Source organism: Ostrea edulis, chromosome 8 (assembly GCF_947568905.1).
Source record: "Ostrea edulis chromosome 8, xbOstEdul1.1, whole genome shotgun sequence".
Lineage (NCBI taxonomy): Eukaryota > Metazoa > Mollusca > Bivalvia > Ostreida > Ostreidae > Ostrea > Ostrea edulis.
Window position 1 is genome coordinate 11,535,089 of NC_079171.1, and position 11,110 is coordinate 11,546,198.

General features: G+C 34.6%; 1 long non-coding RNA gene across 1 annotated transcript; it reads left to right on the forward strand.

The window, feature by feature from the left end:
- The first annotated feature begins 1,893 nt into the window (after positions 1 to 1,893).
- Positions 1,894 to 10,817, forward strand: LOC125666283 (uncharacterized). Its single transcript, XR_008797883.1, has 3 exons — positions 1,894 to 2,325; positions 6,931 to 7,038; positions 8,070 to 10,817. It is a non-coding gene; the product is annotated as an uncharacterized LOC125666283 (long non-coding RNA).
- The last annotated feature ends 293 nt before the right edge of the window (positions 10,818 to 11,110 follow it).

Consider the following 11,110-nt stretch of genomic DNA (forward strand, 5'->3'; position numbering starts at 1 on the left):
GTGTGTAAAGATTTAGCACTCGTCCATCTTTTTTCCTTGCGAGCATGGCTTACACACTTTCGAAGTGCGCATGCTCTGTTTTAAATGACGTCATTTGTGATATCATCATAATGGAGTTTTCCAGGGAAAGAAGTTGGCCCATCTGAGGTAAGTAAACACGGTTGAAAGAATGTTTTTGCATGTTATCAATGGGTTTTTTATTACATAGACTGATTAAATGGTGTTTCATACCTATCGTGTTATGTATAAGCGACAGAGTACCCGAGTTACTGAAAATGTCGATGATAAAAGTGATAAATCTGCGTTAACTGTTTGGTTTTTCTTTTCTTTTTGAAATATAATCTTTGCAGTTAATGTACTCTGTATACTAAGAATTCATATTGATTTTGGATAGAATTTCACAAAAAGAAATGCGCCAGGTCCTTAGGAATCAACCCCCCTACCCCACCCCCCACACGGCACATTTTTTGGATGATTGGAACGTATACCCCTTTACATCTGTCTCCCTACTTTGAAGTTTTTTCCAACGCCATGACATAAATAATAAATAAATAAATAAATAAAAATGCAAAAATAAAAAAGAAAGATGTATATGTATTCGGATTGGCATGTTCCACTTTGTCCGGGTTGAAATCCCCGAGGATGCAAATGTACATTACGCCGCACTGCTTGCAGTACGTACATGGTACAGGCGTACCGCATAGGTATGTAACTACTAAGACTATAAACCAAACAGAATATGATATGCAAAACTATTACTCTGAATGCATTTTATTTGTTTACAATGTAGCCTGTCGGGCTGTGGTGTCACACGCGTGGTTTACACGTGCACTTTAGGTGGCAGTGGAGGAAATTCGAACGATGTATTGATTATTGTCTCCTGGTAACTTTGGCAGTTACCCTTTGCTTTCAATCTACTTTTTAAGAATAATTCAACCCTCGCTAATCATTTCCAAGCTGCATTTCGATCTTGGAAGAATGATCTTCAGCTACAATACAAAATTAAGGGATGATGTTGTGTACTGAGTTTTTCTTGATTGTTTACATCTGTGATTGTTTATGTGATGTATAAACTGATCAAGCTGTACAGTGTCATGACATATAGTGGCATAGCTTCCATTTATATGCTTGCGCATCATTTTGTCAGAAGAAGAAATTTCTAAAATTAAGATTTTTAACATGTATATGATTATATGTGTTTGTTTGATTTTAGTATAATACCTGTAGAGAATATTTCAGTAATATGAAGTGCGACACATTTAGACGCATGCATGTGGTGTTTGAAGGTCTCATCTGAAAGACCAGCAACTTTCTCTTTTGAATGCTAAATATGACGATGGAGCATTCACCTCACTACCTACATTTACACCCTAAATAAAGTACATTAGCATGGCTCGAAACCATGATTTCTTCATCATGAAGCAAATGCTCTGTTACCACTGAGCTACCAATTTTTTAACATGAATTCATAGCTAAAAATTTTAAAAATTTATAACTAATGTTTTGGTTAATTCCATAAATATTATTCCTCTCTTTAGACACAATTCTGGGTAACCCCCTGCCTTTGGGCTTTCAGAATGGGACAATGTCAGGAGAGCTTTTGTTATTTGTTATACTCTTAGTGTTGATGGCATCTATGAACAACAGGATAATCTTTTTAGATTATTATTTCTGATATCATATTTGTAAATTGTTTATGAGGGGTTTTTAAAGTTTGTGGACAAAAGGACACACTTATTAAAAATTCAAAGTTATGATAAGTAAAAAATATAGGAGATGTGTAAACAAGATTGTAGATTTGAACATTTTAATTTTAATTAATTTTTATAAGTATTGATTTCAGATACATGTATGACATTGCATGCTTGATCGGGGAGGGGGGCTACCGTTAGATAATATTCTGGTCAGCACATTCGATAAACTACAGTTGTACATGGAACTCATTAAATCACTTCTTTTTCTTTCAGTGGTCTTCAACTTTTAATCTCTAAGAAGGAAATGTAATTAAAAGATGAATAAAGTATCCATAAGAATACCAGAAGAAAGGCTGTGTTGAGAAAAACAGCCCTTCCTCAGTACCTCAGAACTAGATGATAGTCCTTGTTACTTTATGCTGAATATGACACAGTATAGAAGATCTGATCATGAAGAAGTTACACCATTGATACACTTGCCAACTGCCAAAACTACTTTCTGATAGTATGACAAGATTAGAAGATATCATGGTGTAGTCATGACACAAACTGCAAATCAAAGATTGTCTTCCCCAGAGGATGAACAGAGTGCTTCACATGGATAACATTTCCTTTTCGAGTTTTGAAATTAGTAAGTATACAAAATATTTTAGGCCCCATAGTCATAAAATTATTTTTTAGATTTCCATCCTTGCTTGGAAAAAAATGGGGCAGGTGGTGTATTTTTTATTTTTCAGAATATATATTTCCCGTTCATTATACTCGCATGTTGCTGAAGAGTGTAGATTACTTCATATTTTTTTTTACATTGTTTTCTTTGGACAGAAAATTTTCATACAGCAATATTATAATTGTTTTTAAGTGATTTTGAAGTACATTTTCATGTAACACTGAAGTTGAACATTCTTTTGCGCTTTTTTGAATAATAGTAATTTTTAGCTCACCTGAGCTGAAAGTTTAAATGAGCTTTTCCAATCCCCTGTTGTCCGTCTGTCTGTAAACTTTCACATTTCTGACTTCTTCTCAAGAACCACTGGGCCAATTTCAACCAAACTTGACAAAAAGCATCCTTTGTGAAGGGCTTTCAAGTTTGTTCAAATAAAGGGCCACACCCCCTTTCAAAGGGAATATAGAATTACAAAATTGCAAAAATAGGGTTGGGTCATTTAAAAATTTTCCCCTAAAGAACCACTGGGCCAGAAGAGCTGAAATTTACATGAAAGCTTCCTGACATAGTGTAGATTGAAGTTTGTTCAAATCATGACCCCCATAGGTAGGATGGGGCCACAATAGGGGATCAAATATTTTACATACAAATATAAAGATAAAATCTTTAAAAATCATCTTCTCAAGAAACACTGGGCTAGGAAAGTACAAATTTACATAAAAACTTCCTGACATAGTGCAGATTCAGGTTTGTTAAAATCATGACCCCCTGGAGTAGAATGGGGCCATACAAATCTTCTTCTCAAGAACCATTAGGCCAGAGCAGTTTACATAATTTACATGAAAGCTTCCTGACATACAGCTCTGTAGTGCAGATTCAAGTTTGTAAAAATAAAATTTCGAAAAGGTGTCGCTGTGTTTGGTGTAATTTTTGTTCGTTCTGCACAAACTTGCTCACTCAGCTTGACACAGCCTAGGTGTTCATATGTATTTTTTTTATTTTTCGTAACTTAAAATGTCGTGTAGCAATGGTGGCCAGATCAAATTTTCTTTCCAATGTTATAATAGGACTAGACATGGGTATCATTTTGCACAGTCTATGCGAAAGACATCGGACCGTCGGACCTGACCGATGTGCAGTGCCTCAGGTCCGATGTGTCATTTTTTACACCGGACCGGAATGTCCGATGTCTCAGTATTCGGTTTTAAGCTTTATTATTTTGACGCGGAGTCAATTAAATGTTTGTTGTAAGTAAAAAATATCACACAAATCCAAATACGTAAATGAATGTGATTAAAACGCATGGACCGTCTAAAGTATTATGCGGGAGGGATCCCTGGTATAGTATTACTAGTATAATAAATAAGATTTCCTTGGTTTTGCATTTTCACGTGTTTCTCTTTTTTACATTAGGTTTTTCGGTCTGACAAAATTTGGTTCGGTCCGGTGTGTTCATTGATTACACAGGACCGAATCTCCTGTGTGGTCCAAAAAACTTTCGTATAGACTGTTTGCATACAATTTAAAGTATGTTTTTGCATATACACATTTTTCTAATGCCTGTACACATTGAATTATTAAACACCAGGCTCGTCCTCCTATCCCCTTTACAAGCTATGTTTGTGTGGGGTTTTTTGGAGTTAGATTTTAGGTAGGAGAAATCATGGCCTCGTGAGTAGGTTGGGCCACAATACTTAAATAGGGATCAAAGTTTTAGAAGCGAATATGTAGAACAAATCTTTAAATATGGGCCAAGGTGAATCAGGTGAGCGATGTGGCCCATGGGCCTCTTGTTTGAATATACAGTTTATGCAGGATCAGGATATGCCATTGCCGTATCCGCTAATTAATGAGTGATAATTACCATCATTGTACCACAAAGCAACAGTCACTGTACTGTAGTTCTTTTGCTTAACATTATTCAATTCAGTTTGCCATCATCTTCTTCTAATCTAAGACACGCACACTCAATAATAAAAGTTCCAAACACAGAATTGGGAAATGGCATGGTATCGCATACTTTCACATTCAATAGCATCTCCATTAATCAATTTTAACAAGGCATACATGTGCAGTCACTTGACCAAATGCATATCACACTGCAACAGTCCTTCACAACTACCACATCTTTGGGTACCCTTATAATAGAAACATGTCAAATATAACCACAACATGCCAAAATGTTAGGGTCAGTCATTGAAATGCTCTAAATGTTTGATATACCAGCCAAATATTTGTTCTCAACTTCTTTTTTTTTTTTTAAAAAGGTAAAATAAAAAACAATGGGGTGGATAATTTTGAGAGGGGTGGGCGTGGATGATAATCTGTAAATATGAAATTATATGTGGCCTTAAGTACAGTAAATATGAAAGCAGATCTTAGTATTTAACAATTCTGTTGATCCATAATTTATTTACAGATTTTATATGATCTTATTTTGTATAATTAAAATCTTAGATGATATGTGTAGAATAATTATATCATTTAGCAAAATGTAATGATTTGTAAACTATAGATACATATACATGTAGTAAATTTGTGTAACAATTAATACATTCAACCCAAAAATGAATTTGCATATTTTAATTTATTTTTAGCTCACCTGAACCAAAGGTTCAAGTGAGCTTTTCTGATCACATTTTGTCTGTCGTCTGTCTGTCCGTCTGTAAACTTTTCACATTTTCGACTTCTTCTCCAGAACCACTGGGCCAATTTCAACCAAACTTGGCCAAAAGCATCCTTGGGTGAAGGGCTTTCAAGTTTGTTCAAATGAAGGGCCATGTCCCTTTCAAGGGGGAGATAATCACAAAAATAGGATGGGGTCATTTAAAAATCTTCTTCTCAAGAATCACTGGGCCAGAAGAGCTGAAATTTACCTGAAAGCTTCCTGACATATTGCAGATTCAAGTTTGTTCAAATCATGGCCCCCGGGGGTAGGATGGGGCCACAAGGGGGGGATCAAAGTTTTACATACAAATATATAGGGAAAAACTTTAAAAATCTTCTTCTCAAGAACCACTAAGCCAGAAAAGCTGAGGTCAAAAATAAACATTGATTTGTTTGATGTACTCCGACCGACCAATCAAATTTGCTCCTACCCGACCATTTTTTCCAGCAATTTAAAACTTTTTTTTTTGGGGGGGGGGGTCCCTTGAAAAATAGAAAATTCTCCTTATTCTAAAAGAAAATATTACACATTTTCATGACGTTAAAAAAAAACCAAAAAAAAAAAAAACCTACCTACCGACCCACCTTGAAAAATGTGAGTCAGAGTACATCAAACAAAAATATTTTTAATGATGGCCTGAGATTTACATGAAAGCTACCTGACATAATGCAGATTCAAGTTTGTTCAAATCATGGGCCCCGGGGGTTGGATGGGGCCACAATAGGGATCAAAGTTTTACATACAAATATATATGAAAAATCTTTAAACATCTTCTTCTCAAGAACCACTGAGCCAGAAAAACTGATTTTTACATGAAAACTTTCTGACATAGTGCAGATTCAAGTTTGTTCAAATCATGGCCCCCGGGTGTAGGGTGGGACCACAATTGGGGGGGGACCCCATCAGTAAGCACGCCCCCTACTTCCGGTGTAATGGCAGTAACTGCAAAAATGAAGGCCATTGTGTACAATACTTCATTATCATTTAATGTTGTTCACGTTCTTCTGACCCAGGGATCGAATTTTTTCCTACAATTTACAGTGGATCAAAGAGAATTGTTTTATAGTTTTTTTCTTCTTTATGCATATATGACCCAGTATGTCTCTGCAGAGCACAGATCTACATCTGGCATTTTCTAATTACTTAATGTTCACTATTTTTAGCGATCAATTAGGTTTTTTAAAATTAGTTTTTCAGTCAAAATTAGCAAAAATATAAATCTATAGCTAACCAGGGGTATGATTCATGTGACTCAAATGTGTCATTATGCAGGGGCCTATATCTATTCTACGAAGTATATTTGATGCGCATTAAAGTTTGAAAATTTTAATTCAAAATATGCATTAAAACCGCTGTTTGAACAAGGCATAAGTATCATTTTAAAGTTACATATGTACGTAAGTATCTTTGCTAGATATGATGTTCAAAAAGATTAATCAGTTTTTTTTTTAATTACTGATTAGATCACCTGAGTGGGTATAAGGATTGATAAACTAAGATTTTGAATTTTTATAAAAGCTAACAGACAGATGAAAGAGCTTGATAAATACCATAATACAGTCCATCATAACATGGGTGCATGAAAATCAGGTTCTAGAGCAGATATTAATAGGTAGAACATTGATGATACGTCTTATCTGGTATATGTAAGTTGTAACACCCTCTTCATTAATACTGTGTATTTTGACAAAATAGTATATGAAGTCCAATGGTTCCATTGAATTTGAACATATGTTGAATAAATATATAGTTAGTAGTGGTAGGGAACAGGTATTGCTTGAATGTGTCTACTAGATTTCTTGTTAAATAACCTTCACTTTAATTTCAGTCAAACATAATTTTGCATCAAAGAGAAAAAGTGGCTTTGACATAACCTAGAAAATACTACATTCATTAAAAAGAGCATGGCACCAGGATAGCTAGATGCCCATATTCCCAGCAAAATGAGCCAGTCCTAAAGAGAGTCCACTAGAGATGAAATAAAACGCATTAAAATGTATTGAGAAAAGGTATATATATACAAGTTTTGATTTGCACCTTAAGAGTATATTGATAATTCGTATTTTGACAGCCTCCAACTGAAATACAGTGAAAATATTGCTGCAGTACTGTAATTATGTCTCCCCTCTTTCAGGGGAGACATATTGTTTTTGTACTTTCTGTCCGTCTGCCACAAAATCTTGTGAACACTTCTCCTATATGGCTTATCAGATAGACTTTAAACTTTGTACAATGCTTCATTGCCATTTGTAGATGTGTATATTGGTGGGATGGAAGGATCCAATTATTTTCCTAAAAGTTAATAGTAGATCTTAGAGGGGTGGAGGACGTAAAATACCTTGTCAACACTTCTCCTCCTATATGGCTTATTGGATAGATTTGAAACTTTGTACAATGCTTCATTGCCATTTGTAGATGTGCATATTGTCGGGACAGGAGGGTCCAATTATTTTTCTAAAAGTTAATAGTATATCTAAGATGTGTGGAGGATGTTAAAATAGCTTGTGAATACTTCTCCTATACGGCTTATCCGATAGACTTGAAATTTTGTACAATACTTCAATGCCATTTGCGATGTGCATATTGCAGGGACAGATCAAAGATCCAAATGTTGTCCCTAATATAGTGGATTGTAGGGGTGGAGGGTGTAAAATAGTTTGTGAACCCTTCTCCTATGTGGCTTAATTATTGGAGTTCATAATGTCTCTGTTCCTGCTCATGCTTTATCTTCCATACTATGCAGTACATTAAGGGGTTGGAGGTTTCATTTGGAGCACTTCCAATTTGGGGAGCTGGGAATACATTTGTTTTTCATATAAACAATCTGAAGTTATGATATATTTGTCATAAAATGTTTATGATATCTGTATCACTTTGAATCTTTAAAAATGATAATTGATGTGTGAATTAATATTTACAGCTGATCATTTGATAAACACTTACTTTGTAGAAATAGAAATTATGATTTTATCTAATTGTACATTTCTTGCTACCTTTTACGAAGACCTTTTACTAATCACTTCTCTAAATATTTTTGCAGATTTGTCAGAATGTTATGCATCATGATCAACAGAAAAGAACTTCACAGGTAGACCAAAGCTGACATGGGATGAGATCCTAAAACGAAACCTAGAGTTTAGAGGATTGGATAGGATCAATCCACTGGGTCGCCAAGTGTAGAAGTACAAACTTCAACCTCGACAGGACAGCCAGGCCTCACCCTTGCAAAACTATTAATTTGGCCTGGATAGTCAAAATGAGTGATGATGATGATATCAAGGTCTGACACTGTAAGCTCAGTAAGGGTAGATGCTGGCAATGGAGCTGTTAAGCAATACAACAAACAGGTTTAACATTGAACATGTTTATATACTTTTTAGCTCACCTGAGCCAAAGGCTCAAATGAGCTTTTCTGATCACCTTTGCCTGTCGTCTGTCTCTCTGTAAACTTTTCACATTTTCATTTTCTTCTCCAGAGTGAACCACTGGGCCAGTTTCAATCAAACTTGGTATGCATCATCAATATATAAGGGGTATGCAAAAATTGGGTGGGGTCATTTAAAAAACCTTTTCAAGAACCACTGGACCAGGAAAGTTGAATTCACATAAAAGGTTCCTGTTTTGTGCAAATCATGGTATCCGGGGGTAGGGTGAGGTCACAATCGAGGATCAAAGTTTTACATTCATATATAGTACAGATTCAAGTTTGTTAAAGGTCATGGCTCACAGGGGTAGAGTGGGGTCACAATAGGGGATCTAAGTTTTATATGTGAAATATATACAAGGAAAATCTTTTAAAATCTTCTCCTAAAAAACTAGATGCAGAACTAAACCCAAAATTGTAGCTCTTTGAGAAGATATTGGGGCAAGTCAGAGTGCTAGAGCTTCAAATGAGCCCCTTATTAAAAATCTTCAATTTACGGCACATAAAAAAAGTGCATGGTTAAGTCCCTCTATCACTGCATTCCTGCATCGCTGTCTCATGAATTTAATATTAAATAATTCCTAACATATTTTCCCACTATACTTGTTTCCAAGCATACTTTCAAATATTCCTTAAACCCACATATACCCTAAAAACTCACAGCTTCAAGTGATTTTCTTTGTTGATGTAGCCATGTTAGGTATACGTAGCCAGTCAATTTGAACCCCAGTTCATTTCCATACTCGTACTCATTTTGAAACATAATGTCTGTGTGAACTAATATCCCCACAAATATTTTTAGTGAAATATTTTGGATGAAATCATCCTAGTTGGGTTAAATACTTATTATTCAAAAAAATGTAGGTTTGAATATTGAACTAATCTCACAGCTTTCTTAAGTTTGGTCCCCATCCACTCCAGTCTGTTTTTACGCTTAACTATTGAAATGGAGTGTAAGGGATCAGACTAGGCTTTAATAGCATTATCAATTTTCAAAAGCTTTAGAAAAATTATACAATTTTAGGTCACTTGAGTAAACTCAGATGACATATTGCTATTGGTCTGCGTCCGTTGTAGTCCGTCGATGTTAACAATTGAATATTTTTAACTAAATTCTATAACTGAAAGGTGAAGATAACGAACAGCGATCAATCTACGATTCGAATAACAGAATTCTTTTCAAATTTAGTATGAAGCACACAAATTTACATTAAACCTTCCTGACATAGTGCATATTCAAGTTTGTTAAAATCATTTCCCGGGAGGTATGGTGTGGTAACAATAGGGAATCAAAGTTTTATATACTGATACATGTATATTTAAAGGAAAAATCTTTAAAGATATCTCTTGAACTATTTAAGCTAGAGCTTTCATATCTTGTATATACAATTTTTATGGCAAAACAAATCTGACCTATTCAGTGTGTCCTGAACTACATTGTGTTTAAGGTAAAACTTATATGGTACCAATTTTGATGCACCAGATGCGCATTTCGACAAATAATGTCTCTTCATTGGTTGGTGTGGGTTCGAATCCTGCTTGCACCGGTAAGTGAGAAAGTTTCCCAGTTTACTCTCGGAAGGTCAGTGGTCTCTTCCCAGGTACATTGTATCTGGGTTCTCTCTTCCACCAATAAAAACTGGGCACCACCAGATAACTGAAAAATTGTTGAGTGTGGCGGAAAACAGCTAAAACAATCAATCATATTATGTTCTTTGACCTTGTGACCCTGAACTCTGAGTTTGACCTACTTTTAAGAAAGTATAACTTATTAAGTATATCCAGGACTATTTTAGATAGGGCTTTCATGTATTGTATATAGATTACTTATGGCAAAGTCTTTCATATCATACCAAGACCTATGACTTCATACCTTGGTCTTATCCAGAACAGCAATATCATGCTTGTCATATCTTTGTGTTATATGATTTCATTTTAGTAATGTTGTGTTCTTTAGAGGTAGGTTTGGGTCATATTATTCATGAGAATAAAGATTAATAAAATAGCATTTAAAAATCAAAACAGCAGGGCCAAGGTGACTCAGGTGAGCGATGTGGCCCCTGGGCCTCTTGTTGATTTTGATATTTGTACAGATATCATTTGTATGAGAAATGGAACTTTTTTTTTCTTTTACAAATACATGTATTATCATATGGATCCATCTGTGTTGATTATTTAATCAAAGGACTACATTCAATGTATTAAATGCAAATTTATTGATATGTCTGTGGTTGAATTACTCATGTATGTATACATTTTTTTGACACATGCAATTACATATATAATGTATATATATATATATATATACTAATTGTACATATAACATCTCCTGTAATATAATAAAATATATGACTGAGAATAAAAGACCTGCAGTTTTCATTGCTACCATGGAACATTAAAAGATTAGAATAATTCAAATATCTTAATGAATTCTGTAATATATGAATTTGATATTTGTATACAATTGCCTCACTGGTGTTGAATGTGAACTTTGGTTTATCATTTCAGTTTGCTCTTTATGTCAAATCAAAATTTAAGACAAATAAGGAATTATTTCCGAAATTGGTTAATATGGTACATTGTAGTAAAATAATCAAAAGTTTATTCATATGAGATAGCTAAATTCCACATGGATAACCAGTGACTGATTCTTAATT